At 40.7% G+C, this 14,182-nt stretch overlaps 1 protein-coding gene across 1 annotated transcript in view; it reads right to left on the bottom strand.

Moving 5' to 3' along the window:
• Window positions 1-3,748: 3,748 nt before the first annotated feature.
• Window positions 3,749-14,182, bottom strand: part of LOC105684861 (toll-like receptor 6) — a 100,607-nt gene continuing 90,173 nt past the window's right edge. Inside the window, exon 2 of the mRNA XM_012398548.3 lies at window positions 3,749-7,933. The gene's annotated coding sequence lies outside the window, so the exon portion shown is untranslated. The remainder of the gene's footprint in view (window positions 7,934-14,182) is intronic.

The following is a 14,182-nucleotide window of genomic DNA, read 5'->3' as shown; positions in this document are numbered from 1 at the left end:
GTTGATTTTGACAGGTGAGAGAAAATTTATGCGCCGCACTCTCCTTTTCATGGAGTAAAAGCACTCAACGGATGAACCGAATGCATCGTACCTGCAGGGCGTGGCGCACCCGTGTTGGACATCGAATGATGCGGGGCATGAACATGATAAACTGTTGAAAATAGATTGCGTGTTTTACGCTCTACTGCAGGAGTGAAAGTAAGTCATTTTGTTCAATTACAGTGAACGAGATTGGCGATGGTCCTTCAACCGACCAGATTTGGAAATCGTAGCCCTCATTAGCCAAGAATATGAAAATATGATGATCTTTGAAATATATTATGGTAGCTCCGGAAAAGTTGACGAGGCACATTCCCGTCAGATAATATTTGATGTGGAGACAATAAATACGATGAAACGATTATTCATAAATCTCCCAAAGTTTCAGCGAAGGATGCTTCGAGAAAGACTAAAAGTTCCGTACCTCTGCAACTGTGCCGATGAATATTGATGAAGATCTTATACGAAATCAATTACGTGGGTGCAACTGTAGATAAAGTTTTTTGCGGTATTCCTGCACGCTGAGAAATAGGTTGAAGTCTATCGTCTCGTCTCATTCCCTCTCGAAAGAAGAACTTGATATAATAACGCCTGCCAACTATTTGTCACTTCACTCCAACAAAGCTGGGTGACTTGTTTTCGAGCAAGTACCTCTTTTGTCTTGCCACCACCACCACCACCACCACCACCACCTCTTCCTTTTCTACCTTTCCTCGACAACTTTGGCTCCGTAACCCAGCCCCGCGTTTGCCACAGCCACACTCACCTACCCCGACAATAAAATAGCAACGTCTGCACTAGCCATTTCACAAATTTCATGCGATTACATCGCACTTTTCACTTCTAGGCAAAACTTCTTCACCTAAATCTTGTTGGCTCGTTATTCTTTTATTCCGTCAAATGCAGCGTACCCCGTTCTTTGAGTTATGCGGAAAAATAAAAATTTCCTGTTTCTTGAATATTTTGTGTCTGCACCGATTTCGAATAAATATGTTCGCGTGTGTACACGACGAGAGTGTCGGAACAGTGGCAATCTTTTTTTTCTTCACACCACCCCCACACCGTTTGATTCGCTAGAGACTTCAATTGGAGCGCTTAATTCCGTTTGATCAGTCCCTGAATTATTCAGCATCGAATCAATAATTGAACAGGTTTCCCTCCAAAATCCAAATAATGAAAGGAAGCCGGTAAAGCCGGTATAGAGTCGCGATAAATGACCAGAATACCCATCACTCAAAGCGTCCAGTATTTCTTTTCGACTGGCTCTCTCATTTATTGTTGGACTATGTTGCTTACTCGCGCATAGTGTACTCGTCATATTAATCTGGTGTTAACCAATAATTTCACTCGATTCTGTCCAACGTCAGAGAGGAACTTTGTTCACCGATATTTCGAAAATATCGACAATATGCGTTACGTCGAGTGTCGTATGCTTCTTTTTTCACGAACCTGATCGAATGGCGGATTATGATACTTGACATTGATTCCAAATTGTAAGTTTAGCTGAAAGTCCTCCCTGTTTGTTGAATATATGACTGTCGATCGATTCTTGAAACTGCTGTTTTTCACCGACTTTCGGTAAAATAATGTAATACAATATTCCGAGGGTTTCCCCGTAAAGTGATCTGTCACTTGTGGGAAAAACAAAGGCGGTGAAAACCAGGCAAACTAGAAGAGAGTACGATATCTTCGCGGTTAACTTCATAGTCTATGGAAGAATGAGTGAACCGAAAGGCGATGTATAAGGAGGAGAACATAAGACTAAAAATATGGAAAAATCGAAAATTCGGCCACCGTTTTTCCCGTGGTCTCAATTCTCGAACACAGTAGAAAAAATGGCTAATTTCAAAGGTATCACATTACAGCCGATCCTCGGTTGACGCTCACTTTCATGTTTTTATGGATCAGACGTTCTCGTATCCGAGGCTTTTTACAATCCGCAAGGTTTTTCTGCGTTGCGTATTTACCGAACTTGTATTTTTCGTTGTTCAATTCGATCAACGTCATTTCATAGAGTGAAACGAAATGCACGTGCACGACGTTGTTGGGTCGGACGTAAGCTTCTCACCCGGTGGCGTGGAGCATCAGCCATCGTTATCAGTTATCACGGCTCCCTTAACTAATCGAAAGCTGTCGGAGTGAACGTCAATGCTGCTGACGTGACGTAAGCGAACATCCGGTTCAGATATCTATTTTTGTTTGTGGCTACTCACCCGTTAAACCGATAATACATTCGATACGTGTAACATATATATATACTCCTTCGGGTCGGAAAACTCACCATATAAAGAAGACCGATCGAAAGGACCGGACTTTCGGATATACTCCGGTGTTGGTAACGGGCATGAATAAACAGACACGTAATACCCACATCGATCGCCCGCGACTTTTTCCTCCCTCCCCAACAATTTCAATCGCAAGATCATCCGGTCAAGTCGTTATACCGGCGCATACCGTGTACTCATTGCGGATCAGCTGAATCTTCTCAAATTAAATGCACCAACTCGATGCTCGTCTAAAATTGACGGATCGACTACACGTGATCGGCTTTAAGTTAAGCTGATGATGCTCATTACGATGTACGTACGGGCATGCGTATATCAATAAGTGGGCAGAGCGAACCATATACCTATACGTAACACACAAATCGCCACTCTACGGCTGAGAACGAGATACTTGCGGATGAACCTTGTTATACGGCTTACTGCCGACGCACTGGAACTAACCCTCCCTTGCAAACGAAGGCGCACGTAATGCCCCGCAATTGCAATGGTCATCGGGAGGGCGGACGACGAGGCTATCGACAATCGCTTCAGATACACAATTCATTCGAAAATGTTCTCCAAATTAATGTGCATCTATGTTCAGTACATGTTTCGTCGTCGTAGGCGATGACGAGCAACATGGCGTTGAAAATAGAGTAAAACGTTCTAATCGAGTAACACGAATCTCATAAGGCGTTGAAAAGTTTTTACAGCACATTGTGATTCTCGTTTGTTACACGTAACGATCTGCGAGTAAATATTGCGACGAACAAAAATTTTCTAAATCGAATATCTAGCTGTGATGACCTCATAGAGTAAAAAGTTATCACGGCAACTGAAATCTCGTGGTACACGCGAATAATTTGCTGAATTAGCGCGTTGATACGCTATGAAGAATTTGGATTATGAGGGCAGAGAAAACTGCCTGACCGCAGATGCGGTTCGCGCGCCACTTAATCTATAGACTTTTCGTATCATTCCGCACTTGTCACGTTGCCAAGAAACGCGATGAGACGGTAAATCCATTCTAATCTAAACTCAAATAGTCATCCCACGATACCAGGTTGGGTGCAGTCACACAAAGAAAATGGACGCTGCGGAACTGTGGGTATTCAAATAATGCAAAATACTAATCGTCCACACGTGTATTCGTTAGGAATCAAGTAGTAACTAGAAATTTTTATTATTTGTCATAATGGATCAGTTACATCATTTTACAGTAATCACTAACCAGGCTAAATTCAATACGATTTATGAGTTTCATTATTGATCCAGTTTCGTTTCCTTGTAATTTCGTGCCATGTGCAACGTCTGCAATCGGATGTAGCACCGATATTCATCTTTACGGGTAATATGAATAATCCGTAGTCTATAGTATGAATAAGCACTGTAACAGTTTGGATGAAGGAAAAAGAATTCCATTGAATTTTATTTACTACATTTTCATTTCGTCTCAATTATCTTCTTTCGTTTCTCTTCGCACCATAAATACCTATACACAGATCCATTGAAAAGTATTCAGTCGGTTAATGAGTCCTGATAAACAACGATGATGATGATCTTAGAAGAACGCGCGTTATGTACAGTTTCGATGTTGATAAAAGCCACAAAAATGGTAACAACATTTAAGCGTTTCAGGCAAAGCATGCCATGAAAACGCTGTATATAAGAAATTATGATAAAAAAAAAAAGAAATTCTCACTATATCATTACCGTAATAGTTAATATATATATAATTCGGAAATATTCAGAGCTTCTCTTTTTGGAAATTTTTCAAATATCTGATATTGGATATAATATAATGCATTAATTTCATATAATGTGTATATAAAATTGTTCAGAATAAATTACACAACGACATGACTTTTGATCCAATATATAATATTGTTTCACATAATAATTAATATTTCCATTCCCTTTCATTGATATTATTTATGATATTTTAATGCGATCTAGCGGTAAAATATTCAAAGTAGTGGAGAGATAATAAAAAAATTTTATATCAATAACGCGGCATCATATTTGAATATATTTTATCATATTATATTACGCAGGGTGAGCTAATGTGCCCAGTGAGATGATGATATAGGTGTATAAATTTCGCTCTTATAGTTATCTTCGACGTAAAAAATCGTCGCACATGAATACAACACTCAAAATCGCTTAATATTGATTAAAAGTTTCTTTTTTTAATTCTATCGAATCAACTATTCACATAGAATATGTACCCTGACCGATGCAAGTTTCAAACAAAAATCACCATCCCTGTTATCACGATGTATACTTCATAATCAATATCTACATTATTCACCCTGCGTATTTACTGACGTAATAAGGTGAATAGCGTGACAATCAATATTTACACATACGTATCAATTCCTATCTCATTCAACATTCTCTAATAATTATTATTATTACCTCGCACTGAAAATATAAAAGCTCGATTTTGTTGTTTGTTTATCTATCCATTTTTTTTTTTCTGTTTTCTCACCATGTACTCTTATCATAATTAGGCTATTATATTATACGCATCATAGTCAGCCACGGCTGCAAAAACAGGGAACAGCGCTGTCGTTTCTCATTATCAGCTTCTCGTCAGAATGTATAACGAAAAAAAACGTGCGTGTGTTTAATACGCTATCGTAATAATTTTAAGTGTAAAATTTACGCGAAATAAAAATGACCCTCATTATATATGCTACATTCCATCAACTATCCGTGCACATCATACAATACGCTTCGTATCGCGAATTATCTATATATTTCACAATATTATTATTCTCCGAAGATGCGGCATACAATGGCACAATCGCGTGTCAATTTTCAAATATCAACTCGTACGCGCAAAAGGGAGGTGAATTTCAACGTGGTGCAGCTGTACGTAATAACACTGTTCATTAAAAATTAACGTCGTTGTTCGTCGAGGGAGGAGTGAAAGAAGCGCTAGTTGGTCAAATGAAACGAATGGTCATTTGTCAGCGATAAATAATTAACAGGCACTGAGCATTACGGGTCACTTGTATAAATTTGCATACATTGCGTTCATTTTTATACCTCGATTCCAATTTATTGGAAATATGAAAATAAGAATAATTTCACGATGCGGCGCGATCAACAACTGTTAAATCATTATCGAGTAGCTAGAAAAAAATTCGCAGCTGCATAACGTCAGGTGAATACATATAATGAAATGCCCGCATCATATGAGAAGAAATAAGCAGTGTTCATCTGCCGATGTCCCCGTATATCTGTACAATGTATCATACATATTACATTTTAACAATTCATTTTTCACTCATTGGGTGTATTTTGTCAATGCAAAGAAATGACTAATTCATTTATATTACGTATAATTTGATGAATGTTACAACGTGTCTGCTATGGCTACGATTTATGCTACGATTCACCTCTATTGTAAAAGCTATCAGCCGATCACCTCGCTCGCAAATAGCGAAACTAACATTTTTTACGATCGTTGTACCTATCCGCGAACGTATGAATAATTATACCGAAATCGAACTAATTTTTTTTCTTTTTATTTCGTTATCATACTATTTTATTACTTCATTTAGTTTAATTTTTTTTCACTCCTCTTATTATCATTCGTTTTTTTTATTTCATAATATACGTATTTTCGAGAATTCAACTGACTTCAACGGATTATATATAAAATATTTTATCAAAATATCTCTTCGTGTCGTAACGCTGATATAATTGTATGTAATATGTATATACTAATAGTTAAGGAAATGATAATTTCTACAATTGTACAGGGGAAAAGTAGGAATAAGAATCATTGAGCTTACATTTTCAAGAAAGAATCTGTATAATTTTCTACTAGTCGATGTGGAATCAGTCGACCCTTTTTTACGTATTCGTTTTTTTTCCAAAAATAAAAATTAGAAATTGATCAGCGTGAACTTTCATGCATCTAAATTTCGGTGGGACATAGAGAGAATACATTGAACCAATTTAACAATCAAGATCAACCGTAATTCTGTCAGTAGATTGCAATCGGAATGGGAATCCAGTATTTCTATCTGATAGATGTTTTGTAGACATGATTGGAGCAGTGATCGCGAATATAATTTCAGATTTAGGTTAAATTCAGATAACACCTTTAAATCATGGATAACCAAAAAACGATCAACGTCAGGTATACACATACCGTATTTGCAAAATGTTGTTTCGACTAGCTGTACGAAACTCGCGAGAGCGGGTAAATAGCTCTTTTTGGAACGCTGACCAAAGGATCGAACTATCCTCATAGCGATGGAGCGACCTTTGTGGCGCGACCAAAATTGCTAATCCAATCGACGTTATGGTAATTTTCTGGAAAATAGACTCGCGATCGCTGCCGAAAAATTGGTGTACCTACTTCGCAATAACACCCGATAATTAACGAACGGCGAATGCAAGTCACACAAATCCGGGCAAGACGCACAAAATACACTGAAATTCAACGATTCGGATCTAATTCGTCATAAGACTACTGTCGGCGCGCAAAGTTTAGAGCCCTCAGTTCGGAAGTTTATAACTACGATGAAAAAAATGATAGGGCGGAAAAAAGCTTCAAAAGCTTTGAGTATTCTGCGTCTGATGAATCATTTTAGAATTCCAAGAGAAAGACACTCCGACAGTTATGACCACCGAAGAGTCGAAAAACGTTGTTTTTTCGGAGTTAACCGAAGTCGATTAACTTTGCAGCGTCACTACTTACTAAAAAAGCATTCGAAAAATTCTAAAAAAAATCAGAGATGTTCCTGAAAGATTTTTCAGAAAGGTACCGTTGGAAAATTTCGAAAATATTGTAAAACATGGCACCCAGGTGCACCGAAGTACAGAGAGGCGATCTCGGGAACGGGTTAAGCGGCTACCCAGCCGCTACAGCGTCGCTGCACTCTCACATCTCTCCGCACCGCACGTCGCTACATGTAACAAGCTTCTTTTGTAAAGCTTTTTGTCAAAACTCGAAAATGAGTCATCAGACGCAGAACACTCCAAGCTTTTAAACCATTTTTCTGCTCTATCACTCTTTTCTTCGTAGTTATAAACTTTCAAACTGAGGGCTCTTATAAACTTTATGCGCCGACAGTAGGATCCTTGGTTGTATCCTACGTGTAACAGGAAGCATACTATTTACCCAGTACCTATTCAGCTGTTGTCGTAGTAATAATACAATTCAAGTATAAATGTACATACGTGTATACCTTCGGAGGTAGGTAATATTTACATGTATAGGATATTTAAATTTAAGCGAGAGTTACCGTCTGTTCTCGAAAGAACGGATGATTTACATTTTTCATTCATTCGTTTCTTTGTTTTTTTTTTTTTTTTTTTTTTTCTCTCGATGCGCAAATTCACTTATATTTTCTAATAATCATCGTAATAATTTTACACTGACAACAACGCAATTGCATCGTGTGATTCAAATTTTTTGAATCATTTATGGATGCAAAAAAGTCCGGCACCTTCAGTAGCCACTTTCACAAAATCGCGAGCACGATTGCGATGATTCTTTACGGAGGTCGTCATATTCGTCGGAGGGTATCGCTGGGTGGAGAATATCGTGATTGATCATGTGGTAACTGCAGCTCAACTCCAACCGTTCCAGAGGCCAAAGTTCTCGGCTGAAACATAGAAGTGAACAATCGTTAATCAATTATCGGGAAGTTTGAGGTACGTCGCGTGGTTAAGTATCCAAATGAGACTGGGCTGCATGCTGATAAGCTCGCAATATTTTTATGGATATACCACGTGCACGACGGAAATGAAATTTCACTACATTTTCAAGAATTCCAATATCAGAAAGCTGAGAGTAAACAGGATTCCATGGAAATTACTATCGACGGGCAAGCTTCGCGGGATGTTCGGGACCAAAAGTTATCCCAGCGTCGCACCGGAAGTAATACGCTTAGTATCGGCGGTAAACACTCGCTCCGGGTTATTGCGTTATTCGCATTTATACCCCCGTATACGACAAAAGATCAAGTTGACTCGCCGCACCGTGATTCGGCCCAAAAAACTTGGCCGTTCCTCATGTCGGTAATGAAACTCGCCCGACCGGTACGTACGTCAAAATCCTTAACCGAGCTGACGCGTATCGGTTGAATTGTCCGCGGAAACTAAGGTAAACCCATGCACGGAATTACAAAGACATTCTCCGCTCATTCCCGCGCCATACCTTTGGACGGTCGGTTAGGGCTCGGGGGCAGATAGTACGCCTAACGTAATTACGGGACACCATCCCTCTTCCAACTCCCGTTCGGAGACCCCGACGACTCCCTCATGGATAGTTCCCCTCCCATTCGCATTCACGTCGCGGTTTTTCCTATTCCAATGATAATGTAGTCGATAGCAACCGCGGTAATGTCTCCGCGAGGAATTAAGCCTCCTCGTAGCCGTTTGCCGATTCTTATCTCGCGGTCTCGAAGTCCACGCGGCCCGCGTGAATTTGGAAGAGAGTGAATCTCGCGTGATCGCACTTCTTCAGATTACGCTTGTTTTATTCATTTTTGCTTTGGATGGAGTAGTGGAATGTATCGTAGCGGTTTTTTGAGCGTTATCGAATCCCTAGGTTTCGCTTGATCCTATCGAAGACGACTTTCTTAATACACCCTGGGACTATAGCTGTTCTCCAAAAGGCAGAAAACTCGTGCACGTTACTCGAAGTAATGCGGGATCTTGAAGGTTTATCTCGGGATAGCTTGCCTCCGGGCGATTCGGGCTCGTATCTCTGTGGCTACTTTGGTGCCACTTTGGAGCCTCTTCGATACTTTCACAGTTTATTCTTCTCCCAAGTATTAAAGGTAACGGGATAAAAATACGCGGTATCATAGATATAGTTCAATATATCTATGGCGGTATTATGGGCGGTATCCTCACTCGATCCGCTCATATATATTTTGCCACTTTACTATTCAAAGTCGGTTGCATAACGCGCCACTTGTCTCTCTTTAGAAAATGAGATAATTACCGTTACCATTGTAAAATACCCCTTTTAACTGCGTCGTTCGATTACGCCTTACGTTTGAGAAATACTGCAGCGATGCAGGGGCATTAAACGGGTGATCGATAGGCTTATGAAGAAAGTTTCGGGGTGGTGATTCAGCACGTCATTCCTATTACGCGATAGGTACATATAAATGTATCTGTATACATATAGGTATGGTATATACGGGTACACGGAGTGTGAAATTAATTGTGTCATCTTACGATCGTAGGGAGAATATATGTACCGTTTGATTTCTGTACCGTGAAATCCTGCAATTGATGCGAACGACCGTCGCGCACAACGATGCAAAGGTGATGAGAGGCGGGACAGACACGAGGGTGTGAAAAGAGACCCTACTCAACAAATATTAACGAAATGATTGTGGATTATCACCGAACAGAGACTAGAAAACAAAACGAATAGAAAATTCATGAAGTTGTAATTTATATGTATAACTGCAGTTTGACGCACATATGATTTCGTCGTGAAAAAATTATGCGTCCCATGCAAATTTGGTGTACTTTTTTTTCCCCCCGTTTTTTTTTTTTTTTTGATCTTAAATTCGTTCTCTCCAGAGTTTTGTATTATGAGGAATGTCACATTCGCGGCGGTGACACACAAGCGACGTTCCCATAGTCGGAACGACTGCAAAAGTTTATATGGCATGCAAACCACTTGAACAATTCTTTGCCCAACTTATTCAGTTCCCTTTACAAATTGTAGTTTAGCTGTTCGTGCATAATAACTTTGTACTTTTTTAAATAACATCAAACTCGTATTAAAAGTCCGTTTGAGGACGTGCGGATCGTTATTTCTGATACGCCACGTTGTGTGCAGGTAGCGAAGATGAATATATGTGGTTCGAGTCGTTCAAGTGGAGGGCAACTAGAGGCACCCCTAATATTGATAAAAATCGTGGTGCATGAAATTCCGAAAACGAGATACGATCGGAGGTGGTGGTGTAATATTATGATTGTTACTTGATGGTGTGTAACGCTCGGTTTCTACGGGAGACTGAAGGTTTGGGGATAGCTCTCTATACAGGAGACCCTGTTGAGGGGATGGGGATAGTCGCGTGCTTCCTATATTATTGCTCACCCCATTCTTTTACATTCCACGAAGCAAAAGTACGAGAATTCAACCAATGAAAAGGCAGTCAAAGACATTACCGCGAATCGCTCGGCGAGCTTTCGTTTCACCGGTTTCTTCGGCAAAGTAAATAAACGCTAATTCCGGTCTGGTAATATTATATGACATACATATATACGCGTGCGCGCAGCCTATACAGGTTCGCGACCCAACCCGATGAATATGGATGTCCCCACTGTTAAATATGAATTATTTAGGACTGGCGGATTCGCGAGGTCTAATTCCACCGGGGAGAAGTGCACCGCCTCTATATATATATATATATATATATATATAACTATACCGTACGTACGTACATGTGTCTATTTGTCTACCATGTATTTGTGTTTGTTAAATATTTATTCATCTTCGTACACCACACTTGTGTATTCTGTAATTTTTTTTTTTTTTTTCACCTTCGCTATTACAGCTGGTATACTCCAAGTAACCGTGCCATTATCTCTTTAAGGGACAAACTTTTATCCCGGCCGTCCACGGAAAAAGTCAAGTACTTAAACTGCTTTACAGGTGCTCCATAGATTCCAGCGGGCTATAAGAGGAATATTTTATGTGACGTTCCGGAGCCACGCCAGAATACACTTTGCACACGTATGTGAATGTAAGTGATGTACGTACGTACGTATAGGTAGGTATTCACATACTCGCGTATCCATAGATATACCGCGTATATGCATAGCGTATAATCTGGGGATGTTGCGAGGGGGAGAGAGAGAGGGAGAGAGAGATGGAGTGAGAAGAAAAGAGACGAATCGTTACAGAGGTTATACATGTAGCTACCACGTACACGAGCATCCACATTTCCGTGTCGACCACGAACGGTCTGTGGTCCAAAATGTTCTTCGTAATGTCCGCAGTTATTACACTACGTTGGGTCACGTGCGTTACGTTGGCGAACCTGACTGAGACGATTTATCTATCCAGGCGAATATAACCCGTGTATTTATGTATGTGTTCACCTAGCTACAGCTGGAAGAACACTTTATTGCTCGGTTGGAATTCGCAGTTGAATTTTCAAATACCTTTCGTCACCAATTAGGATTTTAATTTTCCATAAATTTCGCCGGCGTTCCCCTCCCGGCCGGCTGATCCGCGAAATAAATATATAAATCGTAGACGAATAGTTTGGAGTTTGTTTCTCAAATCTCGGAGCGGCTAACTCACTCGATGTATCGATTGGATAGGGCACCCCGCTCTAATTCTATCAATTCATCGGCGCGCAGCCCAGCGGGGTGGGCGTTCTTCTTCCCACCTCTTCGGCGTCCCACAACCCTCCAGCCTTTCGTCCTCGTCCCAAAGTATCTAGTGGTGGAAACAATGCCACCTCACCGGTACCCTCTGCAAATTACTTTGATAGTTCTTGGCGCCCAGCTAATCCACTTTGATTGGGTCCAAAGGCTCACCCTTGTCTTTCTAGGGGTAGCGAATCTTCAACCCGTAACTGACGTCCTTCGCAAACACACCAAATCGGTCTATTGGTGATTTCAATTTCCGCCACACGAAGCGACTATCTTCGTGTATATTGACGGTGTAAAACATGCCACGAATTCGCGGCATGTTTTACACCGGAAGGAAGCTTCGGGGGAAAAAATGGTCAGTGAATAATTCAGAAGATAAAAATTTTCCTCTCATCCATTCAACTTTTTCCAGCTCTTCAATTTTAATTATTCACGACTCGCTTTCGCAGGGACTCTGGATTTGTATAACACATTTGAAAATCTAGGTCAGAGCTCTTATTATCGTCTGTTGCCGTAGTCGGAATGATATGAGATGTTCACCTTTATAAGGACTCTGAAACACCACCTGACCCACAATTTTCTGACCGTGGTCTATTATAAATAGCCGTGGAAGTTAAATTTTGCAAATTACACGTAACAACGATTACAATACATGAGAACGTAGGCTACGATATCTACGGTGTACAACGATATGGTACAGCCGCGTAAACTCGTTGTCAGCGAATTACGTATTATGCCGGTAAAACGCACGATTCATTGGGATATTGTACGGTGTAAACGTGCGATTTATATGTTTAGTTGCACGTATTCCCAATTCTTGATATAATTACACCGGTATACCGTTATGTAAATAACTCGTTCACGTCGTTGATTGAAACGCCCGTTGTAAACCGTACCCGGATCGTAATTTGCTGTCGAATTACCGGAGGAGGTCAACATGAAAGCGGTACTCTACTTTATCGGCTTCTAATCAACCACTTGTGGGACCAATCAGCTTTCGTGATTGCCATTCCGAAACTCAACCCGGAAACCACTATTTTACTTCAATTTCTTTATATTTTTCCCCTTCCAGTTCCACTATTACAAATTCTCAAATTTTTTTTCACCGAGCATCATTTCTCATTTGCAGTCTCTTTCCCCCGATCCCCCTTCCCTCTTTCTTGTTCCCTCGGTATTTATAATATGCGTGTGACACACGGTTTATTTCCAATGTTAGCTACGTACTTGCTCATTACCAAGCAACTGAGGCGCTACGAAGCTGCAACGTTAGGACGAGCGTGGAAACCCTCAAAGAAAATCTCCCTGCACAAGCCCCTGCACGTACTTATTACCTCATACATGACTTGCAAACACTTGGTGTTTGTCGGGAGATTGCAGTTGGCTATACAGCCGTAGACAGCAAAAGCGTTCCTAACATTCTCATTTGAATTGCGCATCGCAAGCACTCCGCTGCAATTCACGTGATTATAGCGATTAATTTGCGATCCAACGATGAAAATTTTCTACCCTTGTAGCTCCCCGTTATTCCAATATAACAGACACAAGCTTCGATGAGGTCATATTCTATTCTACGACTATACAAATCATCCCATTATTTTATCAAGTGGTAAAAATTACCTTGAATAATCTGAAGTGATTTTATCGAACTGGAATCTTGTACGATAATTTGTCTCCAGTTTGTTCAATACGCATATTCCACTGATTCGCAGAGCGATTGAAATCGTGTTGATCACTTCATTTGTTTTTTTCCCAATTTTTTTTCTCGTCGCCATTTGCGAAATGTTCAATTTGGATTGTTGCAACCTCGGTTGGAAACAAACGAGGGATCCTTTGTGACGAAACGATTCTATTAGAGCAGAATACGAGAATGTATCGTGTTCTCCACAACGAGAGCTGCACAGTTATAAGCGTTTAAGTTCGAATGAGAGCAGCCGGGTGTGAAAGGGGTAAAAAGTAGAGTACAAAACGACGAATGTCGAGATCCTCCCCGCACAGCGGAATGGATCCGAGGCGGAGGTAAACGGACGAGAAACGCGAACAGAAGAGGGCGAGGACGGAGGGGGACGAACAGTCTATACCGGACAGGGACAGAGCAAGCGTAATATATGTACGCCTGAGAGAGCTTTGCTTTGGCGGAGGAGGGCGAAAGGAAGACGAGGGGGAACTGCTTCTGGAGGGCAAAACCTTCCTCCGCTCTTCTTCTTTACTTCATTTCGGGGGCACCTTGAAAATACTGGCTGTCTCGGGAAAACCCCATAATCATAAATATTACTCCGTTATAACACACATATACCATTATTATTACACCTCCTGATTCGCGGGGTTCTCTTCCATACCAACCCCAAGGACATTCGCCCCTGCCCGCGGGCTGCTTTTTTTTTTTTATCCTTTTCCTGCCCCACCTGTATGTATAATATTTCACCGGACGTGTTTAACGGCGATGCGTGTTCTAAATTTGGAATAGATCCGAGTCGGAAGCAGGTTAAACGTAATCGCATGAT

Source organism: Athalia rosae, chromosome 1 (genome assembly GCF_917208135.1).
Source record: "Athalia rosae chromosome 1, iyAthRosa1.1, whole genome shotgun sequence".
Classification (NCBI taxonomy): domain Eukaryota; kingdom Metazoa; phylum Arthropoda; class Insecta; order Hymenoptera; family Athaliidae; genus Athalia; species Athalia rosae.
Note: the sequence above shows the minus strand (reverse complement) of the source record. Positions and strands in the feature narration are given on the sequence as shown.